Genomic DNA, 18,807 nt, shown 5'->3' with positions numbered 1-18,807 from the left:
TCCGTGCATGCGTTCCGTTTTCATTAAACATGGATCAATTACATATTAACTTATGTGATTCACGAAGCGTTACATGCCTACTGTTTGAACACCACGCTGATCCACTTGCGATGGTTCCGGTTGAAAATAAGATTCTGGGGAAAACTAAATTAACAATAATTCAAGTCTTAAAATGCTTAATCTAAACAGACTGCGCAACATTTCTTGTAATCAAAATAGTATATATAGAGTTACTACATTATTGTGAGGTTTTGCAACAGGCGGCAACTGACTGCCCAAAATGCCTATTCTTTGAAGGTATCCCATTGTTCAGCTCCCGTTTTTACTGCCAGCCTTTAACTCAAATTTATTCATCCCAAATCCATTCTTAACCCATTGAAGTTGGCCTTTCCCTAGTTGATTTTTCTTACTCTGGATTGTTCTCTGTCATTTCCCATAGTCAGCCTGAACCTTAGGATACAATGATCACTGTCCCAGAAATGTTGTCCTGCTGACACTTGATCCAACTTGGCCCACCTCATTATCAAGAACCAGGCCGACTGATGTCTCCTTTCTCATTGGACTAGAAACATACTGCTGTCGAAAAATTTCCTCAATGCACTCTAGAAACTCTTACCCCTCACTGCCCCTTTACTTGACGGCTATCCTAATCTAGATTTGGATAATTAAAGTCCCCCATTATAACTACACTATAATATTTGCACCTCACTGTAAGTTCCTTGAAAAGTTGTTTCTCTACTTCCTTCCCACTACAGCCAACACCAAACAATGTAACTGCACCTTTTTTGTTCTTTAGCTCTAGACAAATAGATGCTGTCCTCGACCCCTCTGGAACATCATCTTTCTGCAGCACTGCAATGCACTCCTTAATCAATACCATCATGCCCATCTTGTATCCAGGAATATTTAACACCCAGTCCTTCCCATCTTTGAGCCAGGTCCCTGTTATAACCAAAACTTCATATTTCCACATGGCAATCTGCACCTGTAACTCACCTATCTTATTTATCACAATCTGCGCATTCACATACATGCACAATAGCCCTGATTTTGACTTTATTTCTTTCTCTCTTACTCTGACCCTACCTATTAAATTGCTATTCCTTATTCTAGCAATATCTATTTCTCCAAGTATTCTCTTTACCTTGGTATTCCTGTCGGATATTTTTTCTTGGTTCCAAAACCCCTGCCAAGTAATTGATCACGAACGGATAGTGCAAAGGTACAAAAAATAATGGCTAATCGAATTTGTCGTTATTGTAATATCTTTAACTCAAGGTATTGGAATACAAAAAGAAGAATTGATGCTTCAGTCTTACAGAACCTTGGTCAAACACCATCTGGATTACTGCATTCACTTTGAGGCACTGAAACTTCGGAAAGAGATACTGCTCTTGTAAGGTTTGCAATGCAGATTCATTACAATAACACCAGGGTTTAAAGGAGTAAATTATGAACAAAGATTGCAGACATTGGTTTGTATTCCCTTGCTCTGTAAGAATGTGGGCTTATGAGAATATTTTGAACGATTAGACTTTGTAACAGTTTAATGTTTCTTAATATTTGTCTTATGCTGCTGTTCATCAAAACGTGCGCAGCTTTGGATTGGCTGCTGACTCTGGCAGGTGCAGTATCACAAGTGGCCAGCATAGCGAGAAAAAAAGGTAAAAAGAACAGTGAGACTTAGAGCTGCCTACAGCCTTATCTATTATCTGTTTCTTTGCAGTAATGCACATACTTTTGTCAGTTGTTAAAATATAATCAAATAAAATTTTCTTTCATTATTCTTCAGCATTATGCTTTGATAGATTACAGTTTAATATTAATGTCGCTAATCTGTAGGTTCATTGCAATCGATTTACTTCCCATCCGTTATAATTAGGGAACGTATGTTCACATCTGGGTTTTATCTGCAGTTCGAACTTTTGTTGTCCTCAACGCTCGAGGTTGTGTCAACAACCTGGAAACAGAAAACAAGTACAAGAAAAGCTTTTGCTTATGAAAAAAACAACAACACACAGTTAAGGGTGTCCCAAGGACTCTGCCTTAACACAGACCTGTCTTTGTCTGTGCTTGGATAGATTTCTCTGCAGTTCCAGCTTTTGGACTATATCCTACAGGGATTCTGTAGTTCACAGTGTAGTAAGGCCAAGAAGGACACCAGACAGATATATCCACAAATGTGAGTAGAGAGTCTAAGGAGTGGGCCATGCTTTTTACTCAAAAGACATTAGTGGACAACATAATTCTCAATTGTACTTTGTAAACTGCTGCTTGAATACTGTAATGCATGAAATTACATTTACACTTAAATAAAAGACATAACTGTTACCAATATGCAGCCAGCTTCGAACTATTGAACAGACAGTCCAAAGGGTCTTCAAATTTATTACAGATCTTAGAAAGTTGCGGGTTGACATTATTGAGGTATTTAAAATGATAAAGTGATTCAATAGGGCTGATACAGAGAAACTATTTCTTCTCTTGGTGAAATCCAGAACAAGGGGCACAAACTTAAAATTAAAGATAGGCCATTTAAGAGAGAAATCAGGAAGCACTTAATCACACAGAGGGTGGTAGAAAGCTGAAACTCTCTCCCAAAAAGCTGTGGATACTATGCAAGTTGGAACTGTCACGACTGAGTTGGATATATTGTTGTGAGATATAGGTATCAAGGGATGAGGAGCAATGTCCGGTAAATGGAGTACAGGCAAAAATCAGCCAAATGGAGTGGAGCTACACATCAGGCATGATCTAATAGAATGGCGTAACGGGGTTGATGGGCTGAATGTCACACTCCTGTTCCTTTGATTTTTGTAACACATTAGATAAACCGAAGTTGGATTATTGTTTGCAGGTTTGGCACTTCATTATTTGAAAGACATCAGAGCCATGGGAGGGGGCAGCAAATATACGCTAGAAGTATACTGGGAATGAGGACTTATAATTATGAGGTAATGCTGAAAAATGTGTCTTTTTCATTGGAACAAGGAAGACAAAAAGGAACCGATTGTGAATTATGCACAGAACGGGAAACACACTGGATATTTCATTTGGAAATGAAGCACGACGTCAAAATGAAATGTTATTGAGTTTGAGCAAGATCATTACAGTCTCGGGAGAGGCTTTGTAATGCATTGTGTAACATTATCTTAAACTTGTTTGTACGCTAGTTCCGTTTAGGTTAATATATCTTCATTTAATGGACCAATTAATGTTTCTGTTAAAATAACACACATTATAATTACCACATGGGATACTAGAGTTAATCTGGAATACTTAGATTAATTACGCCACCATAATATTATTCAATTTAAATAAACCAGTTGCTAAAACATTGACGTGAGGATTTTCAGACCAATCTGTTGACGTAAGCCCAGAATTTTACAATGCAATTTCAAGCCAAAATAATTTCATGACAAATGTTACTGAGCCAAGATTACATATTGTAAGCTATAGGCCAAACACAACTATGTGTCGTGACATAGCTGTTGAAGACAAACGCTATTTTAGTTGGATCCCTGGGTCATGAATCATTTTACTCCTTTTCAAAGTAACCACAGTCTCAATTCTCACAGAATTACCACCCTTGATCCAGTTCCTCCTGATTCCCCACCTCTAACCTCTGTTTCCATGTACAGCTGTACAGCAAACATGGAGTAGCCAAACTTGGGTCCATGGCTAACAGAAAATGGTTGCACAGGTTACACTTACTTAATAGTGCAATATCTTCATAACCTAATAGTCGAGCTCTTACTAGTTGTTACAGATATATGTATCAGCAGTGCATATCATTTACCTTGTGACGTGCACTATATTCATTGCCTGCAGTAGTTCCACTGAAAATCAAGTGAAATGACCATTCACATAGAATTATCTCTGCAACATTTCTGCTGCTACGAACTTAAATCGTAATGGGTGTATCATTCATTTGGTACACTAGATTGGATCTCATCTTGGAGGCAACATTCCCATCAGGGCTGAACCTAGAGGAAAACCTATCAAGAAATTAAATGGCACCCAGAATTCAATATCAAGGTATCATAGAAATTTGCATACATAGGACTGCCATTTCTGTCCATGTGCCAGCAGCACTGCTGCTTTCACACCGAATTAATCTGATCCAATTCTATTGCCTTTTTCCCCATTCCTTTAACGTTTATCGTCTTCAAATGTTTACGAAACTCCCTCTTAATTGTTGTGATTGAATAGACTTCAAAAGGCACCGATGGTAATTTGTTTCACATTCTAATATGATAATACATTGAAAGCATATTTTATCTCAATTACTCTGGCTAGGGGTTGTAGCGTAGTGGCAATGTCTATGTGCTCATAGTCCAATAAGTTGGACTTGCTTTGGGGAGACAAGTTCATAATCCTACCATAGCAGCTGTATGGTTAATTAATGAATTTGGCATAAAATGCTCATTTCTATTAATAATGATGATAAAGCACTGGGCTTTTCAGCAAATAAATTCCATATCGTTTGTCATTTGATCCCATAATGCCCTTGAAAGGAGAGAAAAATCTGATCTGCACATGACTCCAGATTCACGGCAATGTGGTTATCTTTTAACTGTACTCTAAAATCGCCTAGCCAGCCACTCTGTTGTATGAAATCACCACAGAAAAGTTAAAGAAGACCTGGAAAGAACATCTCATCAGTGAAAATAATGAAGACACAAACTGCGTCCTGCTCAGTTGGATCTGTCAAAATTAGGGCAGCTGTCCCACAGACTAGCCAAGCAACAGTCTGTCATTGTCATACTCACTGAATCATACCTTGCAGTCAATGACCCAGACTCCTCTGTCACCATTCCTGGGAATGTCTTGCTCCACAAAGGGAGGGTCATGGCATCAGGTCAAACGCAGGGATTACCACCTACTTCCCTATCTCAGCTGATATTTCAGTTACTCGTACGTATGGAACACTGCTTGGAAGATACAATAAGGTTATGCAATGGCATGTACTCTGCGTGGGGAACTTCAATGCCCATCACCATGCGTGGCTCGGGAGCACCATTACTGATCAAGCTGACCGAGTCCTGAAGAATATATTTAGCAGTCAGGGCCTGTAGAAGGGGTGTCGTGAAACAACACGATGGAAAAACCTACCTGACCATGTCCTCACCAATCTGTCCATGCCAGTATTGGTAGGAGTGACCAATGGACAGCTCTTGTGGAGAAAAAGCCCTGTCATCAAACTGGGGACACTTTCTATTGTGATGTATAGCACTTCCACAATGCTCAGTGTGACAGCATTAGAGCAGACCTGGGAAACTAGTGAATGTAACTCCTTTATTCAGAAAGGGAGGGATACAGAAAGCAGCAAACTGCAGGCCAGTTAGCTTAACATCTGTCATAGAGAAAATATTAGAATCTATTTTGTTTATTTATTCATGGGATAAGGCATCGTTGGCCAGGCCTACTTTTATTGCCCATCCTTAATTGCCATTGCGTGAGCTGCCTTGTTGAAATGCTACAGTGCTTGAGGTGTAGGTTCAACAACAGAGCTGTTAGGAAGAGAGTTCCAAGTTAGGATAGTGTGTGGCTTTGAGGGGAACTTTCAGGTGGTGGTATCCCATGCATCTGCTGCCCTTGTCCTTCTGAGTGGTAGGGGTGGCCGGTTTGGAAGGTGCTGACTAAGGAGCCTTGGTGAGTTGCTGCAGTGCATCTTGTAGATGGTACACACTGCTGCCACTATGCGTTGGTGGTGGAGGGAGTGAATGTTTGTGGATGGGGTGCCAAGCAAATGGGCTGCTTTGTGCCGGATGGTGTTGAGCTTCTTGAGTGTTGTTGGAGCTCCACCCTTCCAGGCAAGCGGAGAGTATTCCATCACTCTCCAGACTTGTGTCTTGTAGAATGTGAACAGGCCTTTGGGAGTCAGGAGGTGAGTTACTCGCCGCAGGATTCCTAGCCTTTGACCTGGATGTTAATAATGGGGGAATCTGTTATCGTAATGACATTGAATCTGACCACCTCCAGGCGCGTATCCATTGTCTCTCGAGATAAGGAGGCCCAAAAGAATGACATTGAATATCAAGGGGAGATGGTTAGATTCACTCTTGTTTGAGAGAGTCATTGCTTGGCACTTGTGTGGCACGAATGTTACTTGCCACATATCAGTCCAAGCCTGGATATTGTCTAGGACGTGCTGCATTTCTACACGGACTGGTTCAGTATCTGAGCAGTCGCGAATGATGATGAGCATTGTGAAATCATTGGTGAACATTCTCACTTCTGTCCTTATGATGTAGATAAGGTCATTGATGAAGCAGCTGAAGATGGTTGGGCCATGGACACTACCCTGAGGAACTCCTACAGTGATGTCCTGGCACTGAAATGATTGCTCTACAACAACCATCTTCCTTTGTGCAAGCTATGACTCCAACCAGTGGAGAGTTTTCCCGCTGATTCCCATTGACTCCAGTTTTGCTAGCCTCCTAGATACCATACTCAGTCAAATTCTGCCTTGATGTCAAGGGCAGTCACTCTTACCTCTTGATTTCCACTCTTTTGTCCATGTTTGTACTAAGGCTCTGGTGAGGTCAGGCGCTGAGTGGCCCTGGCGAAACCCAAACTGAGAATCACTGAGCAGGTTATAGCCAAGCAAATTCTGCTTGATAGCCCTATCGATGACAACTTCCAGCACTTTAATAATGATAATGAGTAGACTGATGGGGCAGTAATTGACCAGGTTGGATTTGTCCTGCTTTTTGTGTACAGGACATACCTGGGCAATTTTCCACATTGATGGATAGATGCCAGTGGTGCAGCTGTACTGGAACACCTGAGCTAGGAGCGTGGAAAATTCTGGAGCAAAAGTCCTCAGTACTATTGCCAGCAATTTGTCAGCGCCGACAGCCTTTGCAGTATCTGTGCTTTCAGTCGTTTCTTGATATCACGTGGATTGAATTGAATTGGCTGAAAACTGGTATCTGTGATGCTGGGGACTACAGGAGAAGGCCGAAATGGATCATCCACTCGCTATTTCTGGCTGAAGATTGTTGCAAATGCTTCAGCCTTGTCTTTTGCACTGATGTGCTGGGCTCCACCATCATTGATCCACCTCCACCAGTTAGTTATTTAATTGTCCACCACGATTCACGACTGGATGTGGCAGAAGTTGAAAGTTTAGATCTGATCCGTTGGTTGTGGGGTCGCTTAGCTCTGTATATCACATGCTGCTTAAACTGTTTGACATGCAATAGTCCTGGGTTGTAGCTTCACTGGGTTAACACCTCATTTTGAGATATGCCTGGTGCTGCTCCTGGCATGCACTCCTGCACTCTTCATTGAAAAAGGGTTGATCCCTGTCTTGATGGCAATGGTAGAGGGGCAGATATGCTGAGCCATGAGGTTACAGATTGTGGTTGAGTCCAATTCTGCTGCTGCTGATGGCCCACAACGCCGCATTGATGCCCTGTTTGGCATTGCTCGATCGATTTGAAATTTATCCCATTTCGTCCGGCGGAAGTGCCACAATAAAACAATGGAGCAATGGAGGGTATCCACTCTGTGAAGATGGGACTTCGTCTCCACAAGGACTGTGTGGTAGTCACTCTTACCAATAGTGTCATGGACAGGTGCATCTGTAACAGGCAGATTGTTGAGGACGAGTTCAAGTATGTATTTACCTCTTGTTGGTTCCCTCACCACCTGCCACAGGCCCAGGCTAGCATCTGTGTCCTTTAGGGCTCGGCCAGCAATGGCACGTCCAAGCCAGTCTTGGTGATGGAGATTGAAGTCCCCGATCGATTACAATTTGTGCCATTGCCACCCTCAGTGCTTTCTCCAAGTGTTGTTCAATATGGAGGAATACTGTTTCGTCAGTTGGGGGTGGTGGGGGGGATTGTTGTTGGCAGTAACCAGCAGGAAATATCCTTGCTCATGTTTGATCTGATGTCATGAGACTTCATGGGGTGTGGAGTTGCTGTTGAGCACTCACAAGGAAAGTGCTGCTCGCCTGTACATCGCTTTGCTACCACCTCAGCTGCGTTTCTCCTGCCAGTTTGTCAGGACATACCCAGGAATGGTGATCGTGGCGTCTGGGGCAATGCCTGTCAGGTATGATTCCGTGAGTAGAACTCTGTCACGCTGCTCCTTGACTTTTCTGTGGGAAAGCTCTCCCAACTTTAGTACAAATACCCTGGTGTTAGTTAGGAGGACTTTGCAGTGTCATCAGGGCTGGAGTTGCTGCTGTCGCTTCTGCTGCCTCGGTCAATGTTGGGTGGTCTGTCTGGTTTCAAATAACCGAATGGCTTGCCAGACCATTTCAGAGGACCTTGAAGAGTCAACCATCATTGCTATTGGTCTGGAGTCACATATAGGCAAGAACAGGTAATTAGATTAGAGATACAGCACCGAAACAGGCCCTTCGGCCCACCGAGTCTGTGCCGACCATCAACCACCCATTTATACTAATCCTACACTAATCCCATATTCCTACCAAACATCCCCACCTGTCCCTATATTTCCCTACCACCTACCTATACTAGTGACAATTTATAATGGCCAATTTACCTATCAACCTGCAAGTCTTTTGGCTTGTGGGAGGAAACCGGAGCACCCGGAGAAAACCCACGCAGACACAGGGAGAACTTGCAAACTCCACACAGGCAGTACCCAGAATCGAACCCGGGTCCCTGGAGCTGTGAGGCTGCAGTGCTAACCACTGCGCCACTGTGCCGCCCTAATGAGATTTGTGAATCAGTTGCTTTTATTTAACGACAATCAACAATGCTTGCATGAGCATCATTAGACCGGTTTTTAATCCCAGACTTATTAATTGAATTCAAATTCCACGTTTTGCTGTGGTGGAGATTCGAACCTATGTCCCCAGAGCAATACCCAGGATTTACTAATTCAGTGGGGTACCACAACACCACTGCCTCCCCTATTAAAGAAGTTATAGCGGGGCACTTAGAAAAAATCAACATAATCAGAGTGAATATGGCTTTGTGAAAGGAAAATCATGTTTACCCAATTTATTGGAGTTCTTTGAAGAAGTAACATGTTCTATGTATAAAGGAGAACTGGTGGATGTACTGTATTTAGATTTCCAGAAGGAATTTAATAAGATGCCACATCAAAGATTATTACGTAAAATAAAATCTCATGGTGCAGCGGGTAACATATTAGCTTGGATAGAGGATTGGCTAGCTAGCTAACAGGAAACAGAAAGTAGGCATAAATGGGCCATTTTCTGGTCGGCAAGATGTAATGCGTGGTGTGCTACAGGGCTCAGTGGTGGGGCCTCAAACTTTTACAATTTATATAAATGACTTGGATGAAGGGACTGAAGGTGTGGTTGCTAAATTTGCTGATGTCACAAAGATAGGAAGGAAAGTAAGTTGTGAAGAGGATATAAGGGGATTATAGATAGGTTAAGTGGGTGGCCAAAGATCTGGCAAATGGAGTATAATGTGGCCAAATGTGAAATTGTCCATTTTGGCAGGAAGAATATAAAAGAAGTATAATATCTAAACGCTGAGATATTGCAGAGCCCTAAGATGCAGAGGGATTTGGGTGTCTTAGTGTATGAATTGCAAAAGGTTAGTATGCAGGCATAGCACATAATTAGGAATGCTAATAGAATGTTAGCATTTATTGCGAGATGGATTGAATGCAAAAGTAGGGAAGTTATGATTAAGTTATACAGGGCATTGGTGGGACCACATATGGAGTAGTGTGTATAGTATTGTTCTCCTTATTTAAGGAAGGATGTAAATGCTTTGGAAGCTCTTCAGAAAAGGTTTACCGGACTAATAGCTGGAGTGATCAGGCTGTCTTATGAGGAAAGGTTGGACAGGCTAGGTTTGTATCTCCTGGAGTTTAGAAGCGACTTGATTGAAACATATAATATTCTGAAGGATCCTAACAGGTGGATGTGGAAAGGATGTTTTGTTTTGTGGGAGAATCTCGAACTAGGGGTCACTGCTTAAAAATAAGGGATCGCCCATTTAAGACAGAGATGAGAAGAAGTTTTCTTTTCTTTCAGACGGTTGTAAGTCTTTGGAACTCTGTTCCTCAAAAGACAGTGGAAGCAGGGTCTTTGAAAATTTGAGACAGAGGTAGATAGATTCTTGATAAGCAAGGTGGTGAAAGGTTATTGGGTAGGGCGGGAATGTGGAGTTGAGGCTACAATCAGATCAGCCACGGTCTTATTGAATGGCAGAGCAGGCTTGAGGGACCGAGTGGCCTACACTTGCTCCTAATTCATCTGTTAATATGTTCGTATGATGCTCGGATTGGGTTCTGCCAGGGCCAAGCAAATCCAAACCTCATTACTGTCTTGGCACAAACATGAACAAAGAAATGAATTCTAGTGGTGGGTTGAGAGCAACTGCCCTTCAAATCAAGGCAGCATTTGACCGAGTGTGGCAGCAAGGAGCCCTAGTAAAATTGAAGTTAATGGGAATCAAGGGGAAACGTCTGCACTGCTTCGAATTATGTCTAGCATAAAAGGAGGATGGTTGTAGCTGTTGGAGACGAATCATCTCAGCCCAAGACATGGCTGCATCTTCAGATGCTCGATCAATGGCCCTCCCTCTATCATGGAACAGAATTGGGGATGTTCACTGATGATTGCACAGTGTTCAGTACCATTTGAAACTCTTTAAATACTGAAGCAGCCTGTGCCCGCATACAGCATAACCTTGACAAAATTCAGGCTTGGACTGGTAAGTGGAAAATGGCAAACAATAACTATCTCCAACAAGATCAAATCGCACAATCTCGCCTTGACATTCAATGCCATTACAATCACTGAATTCCACCCTCCTCCACCCCCCCCCCCCCCCCCCCCTTCAACATTCTGGGCATTACAACTGATCAGAAACGTAACTGGACCAGCCATATAAATACTGTGGTTACAAGAGCAGGTTAGAGGCTGGGAGTGGAGTGGTGAGTAACTCACTTCCTGGTTCCGCTTAGCCTCTCCGCAATCTACAAGGCACAAGTCAGGAGGGTGATGGAATACACTCCACTTGGCTCAATAAATGCAGCTCCAACAACACTTAAGAAGCTCGACACCATCCAAGTCAAAGCAACCCTCTTGATCGGCACTCCATCCTTCATATTAAACATTCATTCCCTCCACCACAAGTGGCAGCAGTGTGTACCATCTACAAGATGCACTCCAGAAACTTGCCAAGGCTCCTTTGACAGCACCATCCAAACCCACAACCTCGACCACCTAAAAGAACAAAGGCAACAGATGCATGGGAACACCACTTACGACAAGTTCCCCTCCAAGCCACTCACCATCCTGACTTGGAACTCTATTGCCGTCCTGTCACTGTTGCTGTGCCAAATCCTAGAATTCCCTCCCTAAGTGCACTGTGATGTTCCTACACACATGGACAGCTGTTGTTCAAGGAGATAGCTCACCACCAGTTCCTCAAGGGAAATTAAAATGTCCCAAGGCCCTTCACAGAGCATTATAAGGAAAACCTGACACTTAGCTATGTAAGACGATATTACGGCAGATGTCTAAATGCTTACTCAATGAGGCAGATTTTAAGCAGCGTTTTAAAGGAGGAAAGAGGGCTAAAAAGATGGAGAGGTTTAGGGACGGAATTCCAGAGTATAGGGCCTTGGCAGCTGAAGGCACGGCCAACAATGGTGGAGCAATTAAAATCAGGGATGCTCAAGAGGCCAGATTCAGAGGGGCACAGATACCTTGGAAGGTTGTGGGGCTAGAGGAGATTACAAGGTTTTGAAAACAAGGATGCGAATTTTAAAATCGAGACAGTGCTTTACCGGAAACCAGTGTAGATCAGCAAGCACAGATGTCATGGAGAACAGAACCTGGTACTAGTAAGGACACAGGTAGTAGAGTTTTGGATGACCTCAAGTACATATAAAGAACTATGTGGGAGGCCTTTCAGAAGTGCATTGTTATAATCAAGCCTAGAAATAACAAAAGCATGAATGAGGGTTTCAGCAGCAGATGAGTTGAGGCAGGGGCAGAATCGGGTGATGTTACAGAGGTATAAATACACAGCCTTAGTGATGATGCAGATATATAGTTCGATGTTCATCTCGAAGTCAAATATGACACCGAGGTTGTGAAAAGTAGGTTTCAGCCTCAGATTGTTGTCATTGGAAAACATCTTTCTCTGTATGCACTTTGATATCTTTGTATCTACCTACATGCTCCAAATTTTGGAGGCAGAAGCCATTCGATCATTGTGGATAGAGATGTAATATGAAAACCAGGACAGAAATGCATATATTTACTGATAACGTTGAACTAGGAAGCAGTGAGTTTCGATTGGGAAGTGGCAGATTTCTCTACTTTGGATAAATAAAATGCATAAAGCTCTTGCATCAATTCTACAGTTGAGACAGCTGCTGTTTGAATAAGAGTAGTTGCTGCCTTGTTTTTGGCACCTGAGCAACAAGGAAATGCTGTGAAAGTTGGAAACCTTTACAGATAATAAAACAAAACTCAATGAAAATAGTTTTTATGTTTTATATACTACATAAATATAAATATTTATAGTTGACCCTCTCCATTCAGGCAGTCGAGGTGGAAATTTTCAGAAAATTCATGGGAGGCAGATTAGCAGAGAATATGACTGAAGACTATAGAGAGACAGAGTACTGCGAGGTTAAGTTTTGCAGAATAGACTGCAATTGTCTAATTTGGTTCTCCGTGGCAGCTATACAGATTTCCAGGATTCTGTTACTGGTTGATCATTAACGTGGTTCACACAGGGAGGCTGTGCCATTGAGAGCTGGTTTCATCCAATCTAGATCCATTAAGAGGGGTCAGCACAGACTGGTCGTAAATACAGTGCATCACAAAAAGAATGTAATTATATATATTTTTTATTTTTTAATAGGACGTGGGTGTTACTGGCAAGGCCCACATTTGCTGTCCATTCCTAATAGCCCTTGACACCTGACTGACTTGCTGAGCCATTTCAGAGGGCAGTTAAGAGTTAGCCACATTGCTGTGGGTCTGGGGTTATATGGAGACCAAACCAAGAAAGAACAGTAAATCTCCTTCTCTAAAGGGCATTTGGGAACCAGATGTGTTTTAATAATAATCAAGGATAATATCATGACATCATTACTAAATTGCAATTCCAGTCTTTTTTTTTATCATTGTCTTTAAATTAGACTAACTGCTGTGGCGGGATTCAAACCTGTGTCACCAAGCTATTAGGTTGGACTTCAGGATGACTAGTTTAGTTACGTTATCACTACACCACCGTCTTCCCCGAGCGCGAGTGCAATTTTCTGTTAAGTAATAAGGGGTGAGTAGTGTAAAATGAAAGTTTAGTTTCACTTTTTGATATTTAACTTAGAACTTTAAAAAGTGTAAAACAAACTCCATGTTAGCCAACATTTAACTCCCCTGTTTGGGGAGTCTAGAGCCAGTAGAAACAATTTCAAAATAAGAGGGAAGCCACTTAGGACAGAGATGAGGAGATATTTCTTTACTCAGAGGGTTGTGAATCTTTGGAATTCTCTACCCCAGAAGACTGTGGAAGCTCAGTCAAAAGAACAAAGAACAAAGAAAATTACAGCACAGGAGCATGCCCTTTGGCCCTCCAAGCCTGCGCCGATACAGCTCCTCTATCTAAACCTGTCGCCTATGTTCTAAGGGTCTGCATCTCTTTGCTTCCTTCCCATTCATGTATCTGTCCAGATACATCTTAAAAGACGCTATCATGCCCGCGTCTACCACCTCCGCTGGCAACGCATTCCAGGCACCCACCACCCTCTGCGTAAAGAACTTTCCACGCATATCCCCCCTAAACTTTTCCCCTCTCACTTTGAACTCGTGACTCCTAGTAATTGAATCCCCCTCTCTGGGAAAAAGCTTCTTGCTATCCACCCTGTCTATACCTCTCATGATTTTGTACACCTCAATCAGGTCCCCCCTCAACCTTCGTCTTTCTAATGAACATAATCCTAATCTACTCAACCTCTCTTCATAGCTAGCGCCCTCCATACCAGGCAACATCCTGGTGAACCTCCTCTGCACCCTCTCGAAAGCATCTACATCCTTTTGGTAATGTGGCGACCAGAACTGCAAGCTGTATTCCAAATGTGGCCGAACCAAAGTCTTATACAACTGTAACATGACCTGCCAACTCTTGTACTCAATACCCCGTTCGATGAAGGAAAGCATGCCGTATGCCTTCTTGACCACTCTATTGACCTGCGTTGTCACCTTCAGGGAACAATGGACCTGAACACCCAAATCTCTCTGTACATCAGTTTTCCCCAGGACTTTTCCATTTATTGTATAGTTCAGTCTTGAATTGGATCTTCCAAAATGCATCACCTCGCATTTGCCCGGATTGAACTCCATCTGCCATTTCACTGCCCAACTCTCCAATCTATCTATAATCTGCTGTATTCTCTGACAGTCCCCTTCACTATCTGCTACTCCACCAATCTTAGTGTTGTCCGCAAACTTGCTAATCAGACCACCTATACTTTCCTCCAAATCAATCATTGAGTATTTTTAACTAGAGATTGATAGATTTCTAAATACAAATGACATAAAGGGATATGGAGATAGTGTGGGGAAAAGGCACTGAAGTGGATGATCAGCCAGGATCGTAATGAATGGTGGAGCAGGCTCGATGGGCTGAATGGCCTACTTCTTCTGCTATACTCCTCTGTTCCTAACAGAAACTACCTGCCAGTGGCAGTTTACTGTCAATCAGATGAACGTGCTTGCCGGAATAGATGCTAATTAATGTGGGAAAGAAGCTAAGTCAGCAGTTGAAACGTGGGAGTTTTTGGAAAAGGTGTTTAAATGTAAACAGCACCTGCTGACGCACAGAGTGTGGTGGGTACAAGATGGTGGTAAAATAGAGTGCATCAAAAACAGAAAGTAAAAGTTTGGAATTTGGTGCAAGAGGAAGGAGATGCAGTTTTGTTTCGCCTCCAATACTTGCATTAGTTCATGTTACAGGTAAATATTAAATCTAATCTACCTATAACCTAAACTAGATCAGGTAATTCGTTAAAACCATAAAGTATGCTGATTAACTGTATGGATTAATGAATTAAATAAATAAAGCAAATTAGTATATGGATAGAAGTGCAGGTGGTGTGCCACAATTGAACATGCGGGAGTTTATGGAGAGCATTGTGATCCCAGACAACCACATCTGCAGTAAGTGTCAACATCTTGAGGAACATCAGCAGTTAGTTGTTCCGTTGTTGAGTCCAAGGTGCAGACATTGCAGGACATCAGGGAAATGGGCATAACTTGGACACTTTGATCCAGAAGGCAGGAACACCACTTAGATTAGGAAGTCGTACAGGCCTGGTTAGCAGTCATGGGCAAAAGGGTATGATTGTGAGACTCTAGTGCTGGAGAAGCCCTGGGCTTTTCCCTTATCCAGCACGTACAAGGTTCTTACTGTATGGAGGAAGGCAAAGTCTTCAGGCTGGATGATCAAACTGACCATGGTCATTCAAGTAAAGGGGTGCAAAGGAATGTGGTAGTGGTAGGCATCAGTATAGTCACGAGGATAGATACTATTCTCTGCAGTCTTGACCGGGAGTTCTGAAAGTTGTGTTTTCTACCCATTACCAGGATTAAAGACAGCTCTTAGTGACTGAAACTTGGGGAGGCTGGTGAAGAGGATCCAGGTTTTGTGATCCACGTAGGTACAACAATATTAGGTGAAATGAAGAATGCGGCTTTTCTGAAGGAGGTTGAGGAGTCATAGTCCAACTTTTAAAGCAGAAACTCAAAGGTAATAGTATCTGGATTACTACAAGAACCACCAGCAAATTGGTTTCGGGTCAGGTAGGTAATAGAGTTCAATACTGCCTCTAATATTAGTGAGGGTTTCAAGGGGCACTGGCACTACATACTGTTCGATTGGGACGGGCACCCCCTAAACCACACTGAGACCAGTGTCCGAGTGAATTGTGTAACTGGGCTGTAGATAGGGTTTTAAACCAAAATTTGGGGGCTGGGGTGTTGCGGGGTTGGGGGGTGTAGTTGAGGTTTTAAGTGAGTTGAAAATTCCAGATCTAAAGAGAAAAGGCAAGGCCATAGAACAATGTAGCAATTTGGACAAAGATAAACAGAGTGTGACAGGAAGCGACGAAAAATTTATTGGTAACAGTGCATCTGTGAGTACGATTAAATCAGGGAACTGGTAAAAAGTTAAACTTAAAGTTGCTTTATCTGAATACGCAAAACATTCACAACAGGATAGACAAATTAATGGCACAAATGGTGATAAATGGGTTTGATCTAATAGTCATTGTAGAGGTGTAGTTGCATGGTGACCAAAGTTGGGAAATAAATCTTTTAGGATACTCAATGTTTCGAAAAGGGGAGGAAAATGAAAAAGGAGAGGGAATGGATAGTCTTGATGAAAACAGAATATCACATGTGCAATAGTTAGGAAGGATCTTGGTTCAGAAGAGCAGGAAGTAGAATTAATATGTGTGAAGACAAGAAATAACAAGTGTTAGATAACGTGGGTGGGAGTAGGTTAAAGGACCCCGAACAGTAACTCTGCTGTTGGGTAGAGTATTAATGAAGAAATAAAAGGAGATTATAACAACGGCAATGCAATAATCGAGGGATGTTGTGGGTGTGGGGGGTGGAGGGGGCGAGACTTTAATCTTCACACAGACTGGAGAAGTCAATTGGCAAAAAGTAGTTTCGAGGAGGAGTTTATGGAAAGCTTTTGTGACAGTTTCCTGGAACATACATCTTAGAGCCAACTAGGGAAGAGATTATTTTAGACCTTGTTTTGTGTATGTGAGACAGGAGTAATTAGTAGGTTTATAGTAAGGGATCATCTAGGAAAGCGTGCTCATCGTGTGATAGAATTGCACATTGAATTTGAGAGTGATGTATGCAAGTCCAAAACTACAGTATTGTAATTAAATAAAGCCAATTGCATAATTATGAGGGGTAAGGTAGCTTAGGTAGTTTGGGAAATGAGGTTAAAATGCATTATGGTGGATAAGCACTACTGAACACTTAAAGAAATATCTTATATTTCTCAACAAACCTATATGCAATTGAGAAATAAAAACTCCACGAGAAAAGATGTGCATTCATGGCAAACTAAAAAGGTTATGCAAGTATTAGATTAAAAGAAGAAGCTTATAATATTGCTCAGAAGAGTAGTACCTTGATTGGAGAGTTTAAATACCAGCAAACTATGACCAAAAATTAATAAAGAAGGAGAAGATTGAATAGAAGAATAAACTAGCCAGAAATATGAAAACAGATTGAAAGAGCTTCAACATGTATGTAAAAAGTGTTACAACTGTGGCAGGAACAATACACTGTCAATTCAGTTCCATCACTCCACAGGACGCAGCATATTATTAAGTTTTCACACCCAACCAGAAAACCACCAAATTAAACAATCTAGTAACCCCAGAATGAAACAGACCAAACCAGCTATCTTTAGACAAAAACAAATTAACTATTTATTGAAAAACTAAATCTTAAACACTATTGAGATAAACCTATGTCTAAAGACCTTATAACATCTTATTTGAATCTAACTCGCCATTCACACACATATATTCAAAAGTAACAGTAGTTATTCGGTTTTAAAAAAGTGGAGTTATTGTTAATTAGCTGTCACTTAAAAATAAATAAAATAAGTATGTCTTTGTAGATTACGTTCCTGATGGATGAGGTCTTCTAATGTGGATTTGATGAAAATACTCCTTCAGAAGATAGGCATTCAACTCTTTGACTGAAGCAAGCATTTAGCAGTTCTTTGAATGATGAGCACAGCAATGCAAACGGTTTCTTGACAAAGAAGGCTTTTCTTCTTTACTCAGGGAATTAACTTGGCTTGTAGCTCCTTGTCGAACATTTCTGAAAGTGAATAAAACAGCTCCTTTTCTTCAGTATGCCTCGCTGGAAAGTCTCCCAGAACTAACTGGTTTCAGACAGTTTCTGCCAGTTCCATGCACAGCCAAAAGGAAACATTAACCATGCTACCTATCTCTCTCCTGCTGTTGCCCTGGGTAACAAAAATGCAATGACTGCACGCTGTGTCTCAGGAATTACAGAACCTTCTCTCGCTTAAAGATGCACTGTTTTTTAACAGAGTCTTAAAGGCACACACAGTGTTTTTAATCAGAAGAGGAAAATAATTACAGATCTGTGACAAAAGATAGTAGTGAAGTAAACATGTGTTCCTTATAGGCTGAGATAGGAGAAATTATAATGGCAAATAAAGAAATGGCAGAGATGTCAAACAAATATTTGTGCTTGTCTTCACAGTAGAACACGCTAAAAGATGCTAGAAATAGTGAGGAACCTCAAGTAGTTACCATTAGTAGGGTATAGGAGAAATTAAATGGACTTAAATCTTAAATGTGACAAATCCCCTGGATCTGACAGCTTACATCCTATGGTTCTAAAAGAGGTGGCTGCAGAGATTGGTGATGCATTGGCTGTGATCTTTCAAAATTCCCTGGATTCTGGAAAGGTCCCTGTAGATGGGAAGGTAGTAAATGTTACAACACTATTCAAGAAAGGAGGAAGACAAAAAAACAGGGACCTACAGGCCAACTAGTCTGACATCAGTAGTTTGGAAAATGTTGGAGTCCATTATTAAGGTAGTGGTAACAGGGCACTTAGAACATTATAATATAATTAGGCAGAGACAACATAGTTTTGCGTTTGACAAATTTATTTGAATGTTTTGAGTATTTAATGTCAGGATACGTGAAGAGGAGCCTGTGCAGGTATTATATTTGGATTTTCAAAAGGCATTTGATAAGGTTCCACATGAAAGGCTGATGCACAGAATAAAAAGAAAGGCTCATGAG

Source organism: Heterodontus francisci, chromosome 11 (assembly GCF_036365525.1).
Source record: "Heterodontus francisci isolate sHetFra1 chromosome 11, sHetFra1.hap1, whole genome shotgun sequence".
Taxonomy (NCBI): domain Eukaryota; kingdom Metazoa; phylum Chordata; class Chondrichthyes; order Heterodontiformes; family Heterodontidae; genus Heterodontus; species Heterodontus francisci.
Note: the sequence above shows the minus strand (reverse complement) of the source record.